Below are 18,673 nucleotides of genomic sequence, written 5' to 3'. Positions count from 1 at the left end.
CTTATCCCTATACTGAAACCACATCCTCAATCAATCAATTTTCTTCTCAAAGCCTCTCCATTCCTGTGAACCTAGAGCCTTCGTTATTTACTCAATTGAGACTGCATTTCCAATAGTCTTCTATAGAGATAATGACTATAGCAACTTGGATCCAGATTCCTGCTGCCTATAGACTAAGAGATAGATTGACTGAAAAATTCTTTACCAGCAGTATTATTTATAATGGGAGAGTATATCTACAATGGACCAAGAGGAGTTTTTCAAAGGCAAAAAATGGCAATTAGGCACCTCACTGAGTGTTATGTATCTAATGACTATTGGTGCCTTTGAAAATCTCCCCTTATCTCTTTGTCATTTCATCATGACAAAGATTTTTAATTGCTTCATCTACTTCAGGCTCCCTTTTCATTCCAATCAACTTTTGACATTTCATCAGCAAAAAAACCCCACTGTCCACTCATTTAGGTGCTAATTTATGAAGTCTGTCAAAGGCATGAGGACTCTATCATAGGCCATTCCCAATAATAACCTTATTTTGGTAGCTACTGAAATATATATAGGTAAAATATTATTGGGAGAACTCCATACTCTTTTGACATCTACTTGCTTCCGAAATCTGCTCCTGACAGATCACATAGACAAGTCTTTGTTAACAGCTTAATTTTAGACAAAGTAGAGATGGAAGTTTCCTTCCCCCCCCCTCCCTTTTTTTCTTTTCTAAAGGCCATATTTCTACATAATTTAGACAGAAAAGCAGTTTTGTGACTGGATATATTTATGTCTCTTTTGAAAAAAGATTATTAATCTCAGGCATCTCATTCCAACAACTCATACTTAAAGCCAAATATCGTACATTTCTTCTATATGAGAAAATGCTGTGAAACAACGAAAGAAGAGTACAGTTGAACACAACACTGTTTTTTCAGTTAGTTGGGCCAAAAACATTCCCTTGCCAATTGTAAGTGTAATGCATTCCAAAATACTGTTTTAATTTCTATGCAGAATGAAAGACAAATGGACAAGTAATGCATGAGGAAAAGTTACATCAACAAATAGTCAGATTAAACTTTGGAAGAGTATTATGATCCATGAAATGCAATGAATAGTTCAAGCATCAGGATTAAGACCTCAACTCAGCAAGGCATTTAAGCACATTCATAAGCCCCAATGACTTCTTCTATATCAATATATTGAATGTAATGGGGTCGCTTGACTGAGCTGGAGCCTAAGAGCTGAGGACTGCGATAAGAAGTGCAGATGTCACACAGTTAATGACGAACTAAACAATTTTTTAAAATATCACTATTAAATTGAAATACAAACCAGAACATGCAGAGGAACAACTGAAAAATCCTAAGCATTTTTCCTAGATACTAAAAATATCAACTATATTTAAAAACTACATGATTTTACTGAGGTAAAGAGTAGATCTATACTGCTAGGGAAAGAATTATTGTCCTAATTTATTTAATCAGAAGGAAGATTTCTTTAATGTGACAAAACTCCTACAAGACTAAATATGGAAGGCAAAAGTTTTTCCTCTCACCCTACTTTCAATGGGCTCTGTGAACTTAAGTTGCAAACTCTCATGGACAATAAGTATGGTAATACCTAATTTTCTGAGCACAAGCCAAAAATCTGCTATCATTTGTAAACCCATAGCCCCCAGAAACTCCAACAGGGATTAGGGTCTCAGGGTACTAGACGCAGTGCAAGCACAGAGTCCATAGAAAGCAGGATGAGAGAACATTTGCCTCCCATATTTACTCTTGTAGGAGTTTTGTCTCATTAAAGAAATCTGAACAAAGTTCCTTCTGCTTAAGGAAATTAGGGCAATAATTCTTAACTATAAATAGGGGGGTCTGAATCTCACATGATAAGCAGCTGAATCAACTGATTGAATACAATATTACTGTATTATAAAAGTGTATCGAGTAAGGTCTTATGAAAGCCTGAGAGACACTGGTGATTAATAGCCTTGTGAAATGTATGCATTAACACTAGATGAGAAATTATGGATACTCACTGGATTATGCTTTGAAGTCTCTGACTAACCATAGACAAAAACAGAAGCTACCCACCTGTCTCCAATGTAAATTAAAGATTACGAATCAAAATAATGGAAGCCCCATTTGCACACAAGTCAGAAAGGGGATGGGAAGTCCCCTGGAAAGGAAAAACAGGAGGAAGACTTCCTGCCTCTTCTAACAAAGACAATGAACTTTGACATAAAGGGGAGGAGGGGAGGCGCAAAAAGACATTTGAGTTATCCATCACTTGGGGAATTAAAGGGGCCAGAGCTCTTTAAAAATAATGTTAAAAAATTCACAAATTTGGATCCTTCAACCACGGGGATTGAAGTCTCTGGGAACTCAGTTTAGAGAACCTGCTTAGGCAAAAGACTAACTTGCTGAAAATAAGTTCTAGTCTTGGAAGGATATTTTACTTTTGTTTGCTTATAATCCTTTCTATCTTTTTCCCCTTATACTTGGTATCACTTAATCCTATGTCCTTTTGTTAAATAAACTTGTTTTACTTTAATATAAACCATTTCAGGGCTGTGCCTGAAATCAGAGTTATTGTTAACCCCACTAAAATTAACGAGCTGCAGTATACTGTCTATCTAAAGGAAATTTGGGATTGGGAGGTTGTTGGGGTCACTCTGCAAAAAGTAACTGGACAGTGGAAGTCAGGGTGTGACCTACAGTAACTCCTCACTGAACATTGTAGTTATGTTCCTGAAAAATGCGACTAAGTGAAACAATGTTAAGCGAATCCAATTTCCCCATAAGAATGAATGTAAATGTGGGGGTTAGGTTACAGGGCATTTTTTTTTTGGCCATACAGTACAGTACTATAGTTGGGAGGTGCCCCCGCCTTACCCCACACAGGCACAGCCCACTGGCACTGGAGACAATGAGGCAGGCAAGGAGGCTGAAGGTGCTGTAGGTTAGGAGAAGTACGTTGTGCAGCAGCAGCAGCTTCCCCTACTATGCAAGCACCAGGGGCAAAGGGCTCATCCCTTGGCCTGCCCTCACCACCCCTTCCACCAAGCCCATACCCTTAACCCGCCTCTTCCCCCTTTACTCCGCACGCTGCGTCCTCGCTCCTCCCCCTCCTCTTCCCTCCCCTGCCTCCTGCCCACGACAATCAGCTGGCTTGCGAAGTGCAGGGGGCAGGAGGGAGGGGGGAGAAGCGAGGACTCGGGGTGCAGGCTCTTCCCTCCCCTGCCTCCCGCCCGCAGCAATCAGCTGGTTTGCAGCGTTCAGGAGACAGGGGGGGCGAGGACTAGGCATGCAGGCTCCTCTCCCCCGCCCTCCTGAACACTGCAAGCCAGCTGACTGCCGCGGGCAAGAGGCGGGGGGAAGAAGGAGGAAGGTGCTAATCCATGGGGTCTGCCGGCAGGCGGGAGGCACGGGAGTGGGGGGGAGGGGAGGGGACAAGGGAGCTGATGGGGGCTGCAGCTGTGGACAAAGAAAGCAGCCAAACGACATTATAGCAAAGGATTGCACAGCTTTAAATGGGGCATGCTCTGTAATTGAGCAGGGACGTAAGATCGAAACAACGTTAAGTGAGAGGACGTTAAGTGGGGAGTTACTGTACATGCTTGTATGCTGGTTGTTGGTGTCAGGGCTGAATGCCGCAGCAACATAGCATCGAAGGCACCCAGAACTGCAGGGCAGGTGGTAACACCACCTCTTACTGGTCTGGGTTGAACCCAAAAAGTCATAGCGCACCACTACCATCTTCCCAGTCTTGCCACCTCTTCCCCCTGCAAAGGATTTCACCAAGTGTCATTGCTGCTTCTCCCACAATTTCCTAGAAATCCAACTTTCCTGTCCTGACAGCACTTGCTTGAAGCCCTGGTCATCTGTAATCTTTGTGTCTTAGCTGGACATGCCCTTCTGACAAATGATCAGTAAAATGTTTATTTTTAAATAAAAGTTTCATTCTACTCAATGGGGGTCTCATACTGAATAGGATTGCATTTTTTGTGTGAAAAATAAAAACAAATTTAGGTAACCATGTCTGTAAAAACTAATTTGAAGATATAAATTTTACTGTGGTTTCATCTAGACTAAAATTAGGAAACGAACAGAGAGACATTATTTGACTTGATAAACAGCTTTATAATTGGTATGTTTATCACATTTTACATAAAACTTGTGTATAACTCAGATTATGTTACATTTTATGATGGTGAAAGCCTAATATAAAAAAACCCAAACCTATAATCTGTTGTTTGTCTCTAAATTACCAAAAATGAATGGTTCTGAATAAGATATTTACATCAAATTGTATTAGCTTTGTTCTACAGACACTGACTTAAAACATTTCTCATATAAGAACTAAGGAAAAATATGTGGTTAGCATCAGTCACATCGATTCCCAGTTTTAAGATTTCAAAGAAACAGATTTATTGAGTTCCTCAACTCGGCTGTTTCAGTTTATGGCTTATTCCTGTTCAATATACATTTATAACCACTTTCTTAGCTTTCAATTTTAGCATCTTGTTTATGTTGATCTATTCAGGCTTTTGCTATCTTGCCAGTATGTGATTTGTGCAAAACTAGACTTTTATCAATTCTACACAACTATAATTCATTATCACTTTAGACAGAACCCTTAACTTATTCCTCTATAGAATCTGCAATATTCATAAACCCAGTAACTATCAATATTACTCTTTCATGCAGCCTTCAGTTAGGATGCATATATGAATAATGCTCAGTGAAAATCTAGACTGTAGCTTTTGTGCACCTGAATACAAATAGCTGAAGCTGAACTTCATTTTAACCAATGACTTTGCGGCAGCAACACCAGTTTTGACTATAATCCCCTTTAGTGGCTCAGCTGCAGAACACCAATGACCATTTATGACAGTGCAGTTACCAGAGAGAACATTGTTCTGCTGAATATCCTCTCTCCATTAATTATCAGAATCTCTTAAGTCTTTTAAAGTAAGATTCTGCGTGCTGTCGCATTTACTGATCATATACCAGCTGAAGTCTAAAGCTAAATCAAGCTAAAAAAAATTATTTGATTTTAGTATCAAAAACCGAGCAGCACTGAGTTCAATCCACAATTTATTCATTCTGTCCAGATTCTTTTTCTCCTTGGTGAATTAAGTGACTTTGAAAGGTTATGGGGGTTGTTAACCCCAGGAGCTAAAGACCCCTTCCCAAAAGAAGACATGCAGCACAAGAAGCAACAGTGCAAATTTCCCCAAACTGCATTACCAAATTGAGTCAAACCTTACCCACAAGGACCATTCCTAAATAGTTCAGCCATATAATCAGATAATGGAGAGATGAAAGAAATCAATTATGGGCCATCAAGTCCATTCGCTCTCCCCCCCTCCCCCGGTCCCTCAAGTACAGCATTATTCCCTATGTTCAACACTCAAAACTGAACAAGAGGACCAGGTGGTACAGACATAAATTATATTACACTGGTCTACAATTTTTGAGAAGTCGTCTGCTTCAGAAATGAAATGTGCTATTTATTATGTATTTTGTTGTGCTGAATTCAAATATGACAATTAAAACAACTGATTGGCTACTGTTTCTAAGATATTTAAGTTTTTACATTTTATGTCTATGTATATTGTGTAGATATTGTGTAGAGTTTTAATTATAAATTGTAAACCTAGGTCTTTTCATGAGTTTATGGTTGCTTTACATGATAATATTTCACCTGTCCTGTTCATGTAACTTTTAAAAAAATCAGCAAAAGGGTTATATAAATAAAATTTATTATGAAACAAAAGGCAAAAAACTATTATGTACATAGTTTAGTCCTATTCAGTGTCTACTCGGCGCTTCTTGGCTTGTCTCTTGTATTCATTAAATGGAGCATCTCTTGTCACTGTCCAGCAATAGTCTGCAAGCATTGATGGGCTCCATTTGCCCTGAAAGCGTTTCTCCATTGTTGCAATGTCCTGGTGAAATCGCTCGCCGTGCTCATCACTCACTGCTCTGCAGTTCGGTGCAAAAAATGTATCTTTAGTGACATGTTGCAACCAAGGCTTTTGTATGCTTTGAGGAGGTTTTCCACCAACAACCTGTAGTTGTCTGCCTTGTTGTTTCCGAGAAAATTTATTGCCACTAACTGGAAGGCTTTCCATGCCGTCTTTTCCTTGCCACGCAGTGCACGGTCAAATGCATTATCTCGAAGAAGTTCACGAATCTGAGGACCAACAAAGACACCTTCCTTTATCTTAGCTTCACTTAACCTTGGAAATTTTCCACGGAGGTACTTGAAAGCTGCTTGTGTTTTGTCAATGGCCTTGACAAAGTTCTTCATCAGACCCAGCTTGATGTGTAAGGGTGGTAACAAAATCTTCCTTGATTCAACAAGTGGTGGATGCTGAACACTTTTCCGCCCAGGCTCCAATGACTGTCGGAATGGCCAATCTTTTTTGATGTAATGGGAATCTCTTGCACGACTATCCCATTCGCAGAGAAAACAGCAGTACTTTGTGTATTCAGTCTGCAGACCAAGCAAGAGAGCAACAACCTTCAAATCGCCACAAAGCTGCCACTGATGTTGGTCATAGGTTATGCACCTCAAAAGTTGTTTCATGTTGTCATACGTTTCCTTCATATGGACTGCATGACCAACTGGAATTGATGGCAAAACATTGCCATTATGCAGTAAAACAGCTTTAAGACTCGTCTTCGATGACTCAATGAACAGTCTTCACTCAGCTGGATCGTGAACGATGTTGAGGGCTGCCATCACACCATCGATGTTGTTGCAGGCTACAAGATGACCTTCCATGAAGAAGAATGGGACAAGATCCTTTTGACGGTCACGGAACGTGGAAACCCTAGCATCACCTGCCAGGATATTCCACTGCTGCAGTCTGGAGCCCAACAGCTCTGCCTTACTCTTCGGTAGTTCCAAATCTCTGACAAGGTCATTCAGTTCACCTTGTGTTATGAGGTGTAGTTCAGAGGTGGAGGATGGGAGAAAATGTGGGTCCTGTGACATTGATGGTTCAGGACTAGAAGTTTCATCCTCTTCCTCGTCTGACTCAAGTGAGAATGATTCTGGTGCATCAGGAACCGGAAGTCCTTCTCCGTGGGGTATTGGGAGTATAGCCGATGGAATGTTTGGATAATGCACAGTCCACTTTTTCTTCTTTGACACACCTTTCCCACCTGGAGGCACCATGCAGAAGTAACAATTGCTGGTATGATCTGTTGGCTCTCTCCAAATCATTGGCACTGCAAAAGGCATAGATTTTCTTTGCCTGTTGAACCACTGGCGAAGATTTGTTGCACAAGTGTTGCAGCATATGTGTGGGGCCCACCTCTTGTCCTGATCTCCAATTTTGCAGCCAAAATAAAGGTGATAGGCTCTCTTAACCATAGTGGTTCTACTGCGCTTTTGTGATGCAAAAGTCACTTCACCACAAACATAGCGGAAGTTATCTGCACTGTTCACACAGGTACGAGGCATCTCTGCTCACTTTGCAAAATCAAACACCAACAAATAAGAGCACGACACTATGATTTCTAGAGCTGATATAGGGCAATTTATTCAGCAGAATGATGTAAGCTTTGTTATAATTGCATCATCCATGACTTCTAGGAATAACATGATGCAATTCATATCATGTATGACGCAATACCAGCTTCAGATTGCATCATTCATTGTTTTGCCTAAAAGCAAGTACTGTCCAAACCCAGTCATAGATTTATTCATAGATCCAGTCAAAGATGTATTTTAGTCATTTCTGGTTTAAATTGAGATCTCTTCCCTTTATAACTCACTTATCCTCCACCATTCCCAAGTCAAGGGTCGTATACACTGACCCAATAGAATATCTTGAAAACTAGAGCCCATCAACAATTTTAAGCATCATTTTCGTTCTCAGTGACCCATAATTAGTAAAGTTTGACTACATTTATTTCAGAAACATTTTGGCTGTAGAGCAGTGTTACAGAACAGAATCTATTAGTGTCTTGGCTATTGCTTGAAACCAAGTCCAATGTCAAAGGTACCTTATAAAGCAACTTATTAAGAACACTAGCTTGCTAGTGGGTTCAAACAACACCCAAGGCACTCTAACCTACTCTATATCAGTATTAAATATTACAGACATTTATCAAACACTAGAAAATTGTCTACTCTCCGGAGAGGAGTAGCACATAACAGATGAAGACTTGAACTTTCATTTTAGATTGCCAGAGAAAACACTTTGTTCTTAAAACATACAATTAAAGTGTGCTAGTCTTGCTAGATCACCCACATGACATGTAACCTTCACATACTGCTATTTAGTTTAATTATGTAGAAAGCACTGGATCAATGAATTGCTAGAAAATGGAAGCTACATTTCCCACCCTACCCCTTTCTTTTTTAGCTCTCCAGCATAGCATAGCAAGAACTCTCAAAATATTTTTGGTGGATCATTTACCATTCTGTTCCAAGCTGACTTTCGTTTGTTTACTTTCTTTAAGTGAGAGCTCATAGTTAGAAACAATAACTTGCAGTCTTAAAACCACAGTGAAAACTTCAATTAAAAGCAGCCTTCTGGTCAACAAGGGAACTAAATTCATTTGCCTAATAGGTTGTTTTACAATTATTGCCTGAAGATGTATCAATCAGTACGCAGGTTTATGCCACAGAATAATCAGCAAGAAACTCAAGACGGAGGGCAACATAGCAGCAACTAATTGTACTGAATACTATCTGTACTGCACCAATACCAATATTGTGTTTGGGAAGCAATGGATACATTTGCTCTCATTAATCTAGTTTCTGCTGTTTGCAATATACCATGTTGATGACAACATTGTAAATATCTTCTGTACATTTAGTCCATGACAAATTTGATACCCCTCCTCACCAAAAAAGTTGATCGAGAAGGCCGTAAACCAAAAAGCCTTTATAAAATTAAGAACTTGGTATGAGTGTTATGTGGGTTTTTGATTTGAGAACGTTTTGTTGCAGTAGATGCAAAAGGACTAAATTGAACAAAACTGGCAAACATCAGTGTGAAGTATGAGTCCAACTTATATGCTGGGCCAAGAAAGCAGTGCCTGAGGAGGGCAGGCAATCCTGCAGTTTCTGCCCTGCCCAGAGTTTCGACAGAGACGGTAGACTGAATGTGTCACCTAACTCCAAAGGAGACCTGTTTGATGACAGAAACCTTTGTAGGCACCCCTGAATCCCTGTTAGTTCTGGCTGACTAGGCCATGCTCCTGGGGCATCAGTACTCCCAGTTAGATGTTGTGTCAAACTCTTATGTTTGTCCCTTGGAGAGTGGAGATATGTCCAGTTTACACCACAGGAATGTGGGTGCCAAAGGTTTTCATGACCCTGTATCTATTAAAACAGAGCTAGCAACAAAATGGGTGAAACATGCTGTAGATCAGGGGTCAGCAATGTTCAGCACGCGGCTTGCCAGGGTAAGCACCCTGGTGGGCCGGGCCAGTTTATTTACCTGCTGACGCGGCAGGTTTGGCCGATCGCGGCCCCCACTGGACATGGTTCGCCGTCCCGGGCCAATGGAGGCGGCGGGAAGCCGCAGCTGCACATCCCTCGTCCGCGCCGCTTCCCGCCACCCCCATTGGCCCGGGATGGCGAACCGCGGCCAGTGGGGGCCACGATCGGCCGAACCTGCCGCATCAACAGGTAAATAAACTGGCGTGGCCCGCCAGGGTGCTTACCCTGGCGAGCTGCGTGCCAACATTGCCGACCCCTGTTCTAGATGTTCCCTGTATACTGACAGGCTATTGGATTATTTCAGAGGAAATTCATAGTTCTGTATCCCACATATTGTCAATCAATTTTTTTCCATTTTTTCCCCTAGTTCTAGGATAAACTGGCACCAGTCAAAACACGCTTTCTTCATCCCACTTCATCTGGAAGCCATTAGGTATCAAATACGCACGGGGGATATACATAGCTAACCTGCAAGAAGAAAATTTCAGTTTGGAAGTTATGAAGAATTCAAAAGGCCATCAACAACTGGTTCCTCCCACCCACCCCAGTAGGGAAGAGTAACAAATAAAAAAATCAAGATGGACTATTGCTCCCCAGTTTAATTATATCCTCAGCACACTCCCAACTGAATTTTTGTACTTTACACATTTTTAAATTCTCTGGCTCTCTTCCTTTGGAAGTTGTCACCGGGCCTCAGTGGGTCACAGCTGAGAATACCAAATTCAGGACAAACTGCTGAGAAATAGGGTAAACTCACCCCAAACTGGAGGCTATTCTAGCATGAGATTACACCAACCAAAAAACAAAAGTAAACTTCTCTCTCTTTAACAGGAAGTCAAAGATGCAGTCTCCTTAGGCATTGCAGCCCTCGTCTCACTGCCCAGACACTGGACTCTATGATGAGTAGTTACTGAAAGCCAACTTAATCAAATATAGGGTCCATCTAATCTTAAGAGATGTACAGTCCTGGCTATGTGGCTGATAGCATGATTATTGAATAAGATCTGAGTAATCCTTTAGTAATTAGAAACTAACAGTTTAATATTAAGAAAAAGAATAAAAGAATATAGAATGGTCAATAGATAATTGCAAAGTTCTTATATGAAGTTTGTAGCAGTGATGGTATAAACGGCTAGCTTATAAAGTCTCTCTGGTAACTTCCAAAAGATTGGAAGTTCCTCAGTCCATAGTTCAATATGCTCCTTTTAGTAGTAATTCCATAGTCCAGAGAACTAGGGCATGAAAGAGGCAAAATGGAAATTGCAACGGGGTCTTTTATATCCTTTGCCCCATGCCTGGAAATTTACTGTCTCAAACAAATCTCCCAACCTAGTTTGTGGAAAGTTACCGGCATAAGATGGAGTCCAGGGTCACATGAGCCTATCACATGTCCTTATATGGATTGATGACTCACAGGGGATAGCCAGTGGCCCCTTGGAGGCCGAGGCATCTGCAGGAAGAGTTGGCTGGTCAGAATGAGTTTCTTCTACGGCTCACTGTGTGTTAGAGTTAAGTGTCTTTGGCCATTAACGCAAAGCTATCTAGTCTTGATGTAAATCTTATCTGCTGGGTGTTACCAAGGAATACAACATGTATAAGATACAAGTCCGGGGCCAATATTCATAACTTTAGATACAGAGATGATACACGGATTTAACCAGGATAATCATATTTGATAGACTAACTTTTCCATTGACACCTTACATGTCCATTGTACAAAATTGTAATAATTGTTTATGCTGGGTAGATTATTACTCTTTATATCATCGTGATGAGGATAGGAAATTAGGTTTTGTTTCAGAGTTACTAGTAAAGTTTCATGGCAGTGTTTCAAGGTTGGCCAAAACATACTTAATATCTAATATTCTTAATATTTTGAAAGGAAAGCATTTCTCAAAATGAAACTGTCCTATGGAACATGACTAGACAAATAGATGGCCAGGTGGTAAAGACCAAGGAAGTGAGTACTAAAAGACAGAATATTTACATAAGAACAGTCATACTGGGTCAGACCAAAGGTCAATCTTGCCCCGTACCCTGTCTTCCGACAGTGGCCAATGCCAGATTCCCCAGAGGGAATGAACAGAACAGGTAATCATCAAGTGATCCATGCCCTGTTGCCCATTACCAGCTTCTGGCAAGCAGAGGTTAGGGACACCATCCTTGGCTAACAGCCATTGATGGACCTATCCTCCATGAATTTATCTAGTACTTTTTTGAACCCTGTTATAGTCTTGGCCTTCACAACATTCTCTGGCAAAGAGTTCCACAGGTTGACCATGTGTTGGGTGAAGAAATACTTCCTTTTGTTTGTTTTAAACCTGCTGCCTATTAATTTCATTTAGTGATTCTCTACTTCTTGTGGTATGAGAAGGAGTAAATAACACTTCCTTATTTACTTTCTTCACACCAGTCACGATTTTATAGACCTCAATCATATCCCCCCTTAGTTGTCTCTTTTCCAAGCTGAAGAGTCCCAGTTTTATTACTCTCCCCTCATACGGAAGCCGTTCCATACCCCTAATCATTTTTGTTGCCCTTTTCTGAACCTTTTCCAATTCCGATATATCCTTTTTTTAGATGAGACAACCACACCTGCACACAGTATTCAAGATCCTCTCCTACACAAGTCTAAGATTTTGGAGTTAAACCTAGCTGGAAACCTAGTGTCTCGGGCTATATCTATTCAGTTGTCAAGAGTTTTTTCATAAAGGCACCTCTCTCTTTTCTGCCTACATCTGTCAAGACAAGTTGGTGAAGTTCTCATTAACCCTTAACTTTATGAAAAGATTCTTAAAATTCTGTTTTATTGCCAGATAAGGCAGTGTCCAAAATTTGGTAACTTACATTAACATTAAGAGAAGGCAGCATCCTAGAAGCTTATTTTTTTAATATTCAGTGGGGCTGAGTACCTGTAGATGCCCACCAACTTCACCTAGGAGCTGGAGATGCTCAGCACTTATGGAAGATCAGGCCACTGCAGAACTGACCCACTTACATTGTCTATTTCTATATTATTTTTACAAATCTATTTAAGTTGATTCACACCGCTTGTCTGGCAGAGCTTTATCCAAAATATACGCCACCTTGACAACTTTGGTCTTCAAATACTTTCTCCTGAGTTATGGTCCTCTCAAAATGGACAGCATAATGGCTTACATACATTGTCTTTTCAGACCTTATCTTTAAAAGACACTTGACTTTTCTATGCAAAATTCAAGGTAATCGGCTCATCTTCTAATGAAAATTTAGAAGATCCACTGTTTTTAAAACAATAATTGTAAATTATGGTTTTGCTTTGACTGCAGTGTTGGGAGTCCTAGTACAGTTCAAACACTAAGGATAGATGCCAACAGAATGTGATATGGTAAACAATGCCTAACACCACAAGGATCAATTTACCTTTTAGCCCAAATATTGCTAATACTGCACAGACAGGTATGATTTATAAAGTAATACAATCAATACAATCTTGGTAAAACACAATTCTAGCACTGTCAAAAGTTTCCTGTGGTCATTTATTCTAAGCTACATTGCATAATAAACCTTTGCCTTTTAAGCTAGAATGCTTAATTTCTTCCTTATTGTCTCTATCTGATTATCTTTTGCCCTTGATTACACGATGCATCAGGAGAGAATGTTCTGTTTCTCTTGAAGTCCTATTTTTGTTCTCTATCTAAAATTCAAGCTGTTAAATAATTGGCAACTCATCACCTTGAAAGAACTCTAGAAATCAAAGGACCATAAGCAATATTGTTGCAATTTAATAGTCCCTGTGGAAATAATTTTCAAAACACAAATGAAGGGAGAAAAATCACTTGTAAACAAAACCATATAACAATTTCAGCTGAGATTCTTTACTACAAGGAAGGTAGACTTTGGTAGTTTTCTTATTGGATATTATTTTTTTCCTCTATAACTAACATACATTTTTAAAGGATATTATTAAACAGGCAAGTTTTAAGTAAATTGTTAAAATGCTTTTCAGCATGCAGTATCAGTTCCCTTACTAAAATATTTACTCAGCACACTCTAATGGTCTGTGTTTCACAAGTCACGACCTGTTGACTTTGTTGTTTTTTGAATAGGGAAAATATTCACAAGGCATTTTTAAAATAAGAATCCTTCGGAAGAATAATATGTGTTATGCATACACCGTAAAAAGCATGTAAATTCAAAAAACCTAGAGACCATGCTGGGATCAGGATTGATCGTGATCTGCGGTGGCAATTCGGCGGGAGGCCCTTCGCTCTGAGCGGGAGTGAGGGACTGTCCGCCGAATTGCTGCCGAATACCTGGACGTGCCGCCCCTCTCCAGAGTGGCCATCCCAAGCACCTGCTTGGTAAGTGGTGCCTTGAGCCAGCCCTGGTTATCTGCGTTGATTTCTCCTAGTAATTAAGGGAAATTCTACTTTGTTTTATTTGCAGCTGTAACTGCCTTTATTGCTCCATGCAACAGTCTGATTCCTGAGAAAGAAACTCCGTCTTAGGCTAAGTTTTCACTACCCGCCTGAATCGGCGGGTAGAAATCCATCTCTTGGGGATCGAATTATCGCGTCTCGTCGGGACGCGACAATCGATCCCCGAATCGACGCTTGTACTCCACCAGCGCAGGTAGGAGTAAGCGCCGTCGACGGGGGAGCTGTGGAGGTCGATTTGCCGCCGTCCTCACAGCGGAGTAAGTCAGCTGGGATACGTCGAATTCAGCTACGCTATTCGCATAGCTGAATTTGCGTATTTTAAATCGACCCCCTCCCCCATAGTGAAAGTGTAGCCTTAATGTTTTCCACACTAAGGCCCTGATCCAGAACAGTACGTGCTTAAATCCCATCGACTTCCATGGGGAATAAGCACATGCTTGTGCTTAAGTAACCTTTCTGAACTGGGATGCTTTCCTGAATCAAGGCAGATCAAAAGCTGTACTGCTCACCATACACTTTCAGCAGGCTGTATATACAAGGACTTCAGTTGCAAATTGTCATGGACAATAAGAATGGTAATGCCTAATTTTCCGGGCACCAAAATAAAAATTTGGTAGCATTTGTAATATAACCCTCAGAAATCCCAACTCAGATTAAGGTCTCAGTGTGCTAGGTGCAGTATAAGCACATAGTAATAGCCTCCAGAGAGCTTGTCCTTCTACCCAACAGCTATCCAACTGAAGTAATACCCAGGGCAACTTGAAAGCTATTCTGTATTTCACATATTCTGCAGACAATTTCCTCACCCTAAATTAGTTCAATGCGTACACAATTTTATACTTTTAGAAACTGGAATTCGATTTAATCTCCAATTTCTATTTCTTTCAAAAACAATTTAAGAAAAAGGAAGCATGTATAAGCTATGCATTAACAAAAGCTGACTGGGGAAAAAAATCACTTTATATATGAATGAAAAAAATAGCAAAACATTGAAGTATGTTTACAATATGTCATTCATTATTGAGTTTGGGTGAGTTACTAAAGTGTTTATGTAAACTAGTATCAAAAAGAAAGGAGTGGAGGAAGGGAGAGAGAAGCAGAGAGAGAAACGGATAAGTATGGATGTCTAGGAAGAGAGGTGAGGTAAAAATGATGTTCTAAAAACTAAGTAACTTGATAACTGATTTCTAAGAGGTAATATAAATGGATATCTGTTTTTAACACAGTGATATTTTACACACGTCCTAGAAGATGATACAACTCCTTACTCTACTACAGTGATACTCATACTGCAGCTCGCGAGCCTTAAGTGGCTCTTTAATGTGTCTCCTGTGGCTCTTTGCAGCACATGATATTAAACCACTGATTTAATTATTATCTAAATTATTAACCAATCAGGATGCTTTTACTACGTTATTAACCACTTATGTTATCAACTTGCACTAAGTTATTAACGTATGTGCTGTGAGAATAAACATATATATTTTAAAAAATAAAAAAATATTTCCTCTGTCATACTGTTTAAATATGACTAATACTATAGAAAATGAAATAATGAATTCATGCTACTATGGCTCTTTTGGGTAATGTTGATCATTAATTTGGCTCCTGAACCAATGAGGTCTGAGTATCACTGCTCTACTGTTTAAAAAGGAAGTTTGTGTTTGATATAACTGAATTGTAATGCCCAGTTTTTACGGTGATCAGCAACATAGATATACTTCTAAATAAACGGATATGCAAGAGTTTAGAAAGTCTACTGACAGATGATCATTAATGAATTATAAAATGTATTGTTATGAATTGTGTAAATCTTAAAGGAATTAAAAGAGCTTGCACATTCTTCCCTGGATTTATTCCCTTTTGTTTATTACACACAAGTTTCATTATTTCCTCCCCACCCCTGCCTCCCCACCAGCTGTCCCATCACAAAAGGTTTTCTTTATTCACAAGTATTCAGGCTCTTGCCTGAACTCTACACCTTGATTGTCATCAGCCACTACTACTTTCCAATCCACAAACACCCCTTGTTACCTCTTGACTCCTTCCCCATCAGACTTCACACTTCATTTGGAGCATTCTCTCCAAAAAGCCATCTCTCTGTAGTTTCCCAGTGATTATTCAATATTTGTCCCACTACCTCAAACAATACATGTAGCAACTGAGTGGCATGAAGGGGACACATCATCAACTTTTTACTATCCTGTGTATGTCCCACTCCATGCAGATGTAGGACCAATGCATTCTCACTCCTGCATCCCCTCTCTACATCTTTTGTGACTGTACCATTGCCCCAAATGGATTTGTTATGAAAATACTGGGACTGGCCTGATTTTGCAATACAGTACTTGAAGTTTGAACAAAAAAATCCAGTTAAAAAACACATATTATGTTTGTAAAATACGTAAAAAGTAAGTAAATAATGATCAAGAATCCATTGTAACTTGAAACCTAAGAATCCCAGAAAAAAAAAAAATCTGCTATTTATAGATTTTATGAACCTGTCTCCCCTTTTTCAAAGAAAAGGGATTTTGTATGGGAAAGAGGATACAAATGGAGGCAATGAGTCCTCTCCTTCGTAATGAGGTACTTTCTCTTTCACACAGCTATATTACTACTGTAAACCCTCCAAGGGTAGAAGAAATAAAATTGAATCATTAGGCTGAGTAGTTTCTTAGGGAGGAAAAAAGCAAAGAATTCACACACTGCTGCTCTGTAGGAAATTCAGGGTTAGCAGCAGTTAGGTATCTTTGTTCCTATAGCCAACAGTTGGAGAACACTCCGGATATGCCCCATGTGGGTGGAAAATAATGGTTTGCTAAAATATGTATAATTATGAAAATAAGCTGAATGATTTCTATCAGAAGAAAATAATAAAACCCTGAGTGGTACAAAATATGCAATTCTGTCTTATCAAAATATATGCACAATGGATGTTGCTCTTAAAGCTCTGGAAAATGAATGGGCTGCAGATAGACTTTCTGGAACATATTTCCATGGAGAGGAAACTGAGGCAGTGAATGGCATCTATCTTCCCTGTGACTGGTGCATACTCTAACACCTCAATATTAATGGCCACTATGCATACACTTTTGAAGGATGAATCCAAAGAGAATCAATGCAGCATACAGTTCTATAAACGGTGTGTAAGAGGGTCCAGACTCACCCCTGCGGCGCCTCCTGCTGGTCGTCCAGGGAATTAGCTCTCCAGCCTCTGGAGCGCCCTCTGCAGGCCAGTGATCCGCCTGTCCTCTGCACTCAGGCTCCCGTGTCCCTCCCAGGACCCCGGTGCCCCTTGCTCTGGGTGCTGCCCCCTGGCAGTACCCACACACGCTAGGTCTCCCCTCCCAGGGGAACCCCCACCCACTAACCCCACCTCACCTCAGGATAAGGCCACTGCCAGTCACCAGCTAGCCCCCACTCTCTGGGGCAGACTGCAGTATAGGCCACTCATCATCGGCAAGGTTGGGTTCGGACCTGCTGCCTTGGCCTAGCCCTGGGCTGCCCTTTGCAACCCCCAGTACCCTTGGCTTATTACCAGGCCGCAGCCTGGGGCTATCCAGGCTGGAGCTCCCCAGCTCCTCAGCCTTTCCCCAGCCCTGCTCCACCCAGGTACCCTGTCTAGTTCCCTGCAGCCAGGCCCTTCTCTCTCTGCACTCAGAGAGAGACTCTTGAGCTCCTGGCTCCCAGCCTTCTTATACAGGCCAGTTGGGGCCTGATTGGGGCATGGCCCAGCTGTGGCTACTTCCCCAATCAGCCCAGTAGCTTTTCCCTTTGCCCCAGCCCTCTGCCAGGGCTGTTTTAAACCCCTCAGGCAGGAGCAGGGTAACCACCCCGCTACACGGTGCCTTTATTTGACTTAGAGTTTGCCAATCTTTGTTGTAATAACCACAGCTGCTGTTTCGGTACATTGAAGCTGTTAGTAAACAGGGTAGGAAAGAGCAGCCCTCATGCTGCTCTAAATTTCAGCCAAGTATTGACTCTGCAAACAGCAGATCGTATCAGGAGAAAACAGAAATCTCAACACAATGAGCCTGATTCACCACTGTGCGACTCTAGTTTTACACCAGTATAACTACACTGAAAAAAAAAAAAAAAAATCAATGAGGATACACTGGTGAATCAGCTGTCAATGAGTCAATTGGCAAACTGTGCCCCAGGTACTAAGGATTCTGCAGTTCTCCTTATATCTCAGTCTAGTACTCAAATGTATCTCTATACTTAGAAAGGATTTTGATCTTTCTGTAAAATTCATGATGTCCAAGCTTCAGTCTTTTTTTTTTTTGATGCAACTGTGGAAATATTGGGTGCGTATGATAAAATTATCACAGTTTCAACTGGTGTTACCTGTACTCAGAACACTATAGGCCTGATGGCTTATTTCGGTTTCACAAAGACAGCTGTAATGGATTTAAAGGAAGCTGTTCCCGACGTGCAGTTTTGACGTATAAAAAAAAAAAAAAGATATAAAAAGAACATGAAAGAAAAGTGCACTGGGGTCAAAGCCCTAAGGTCCTGAAAGAAAATAAATTGGGGAAACTGTGGCCAATATTCACCTGTGACTGCCTATGTTTCATTCAGCTTAATTGGACCACACCTAATACTATAAGTTAAAATCCGTAAGGATTAAAACAATCAAGAGAAAAAATTATTTTGTATAAAAGTCCTATCAACTTCAAGGAAAAACATATTGGGCATGATTGTGTAACTCAGGCTACCAGAGTGTCACTGTCTTCTCTAGTGGAGAGACCACACAGAGATACGAGTCAGCTACTGACTCCCAACTATGGCAG

At 40.6% G+C, this 18,673-nt stretch overlaps 1 protein-coding gene across 2 annotated transcripts in view; it reads right to left on the bottom strand.

Annotated features, from left to right (window-relative positions):
• The window catches only part of CCDC93 (coiled-coil domain containing 93), a 119,707-nt gene that overhangs the window by 48,402 nt on the left and 52,632 nt on the right, over window positions 1–18,673 (bottom strand). The gene's annotated exons all lie outside the window — the stretch shown is intronic.

This window comes from Trachemys scripta, chromosome 11 (assembly GCF_013100865.1).
Source record: "Trachemys scripta elegans isolate TJP31775 chromosome 11, CAS_Tse_1.0, whole genome shotgun sequence".
Taxonomy (NCBI): domain Eukaryota; kingdom Metazoa; phylum Chordata; order Testudines; family Emydidae; genus Trachemys; species Trachemys scripta.
This window is presented reverse-complemented; position numbering and strand designations above follow the sequence as displayed.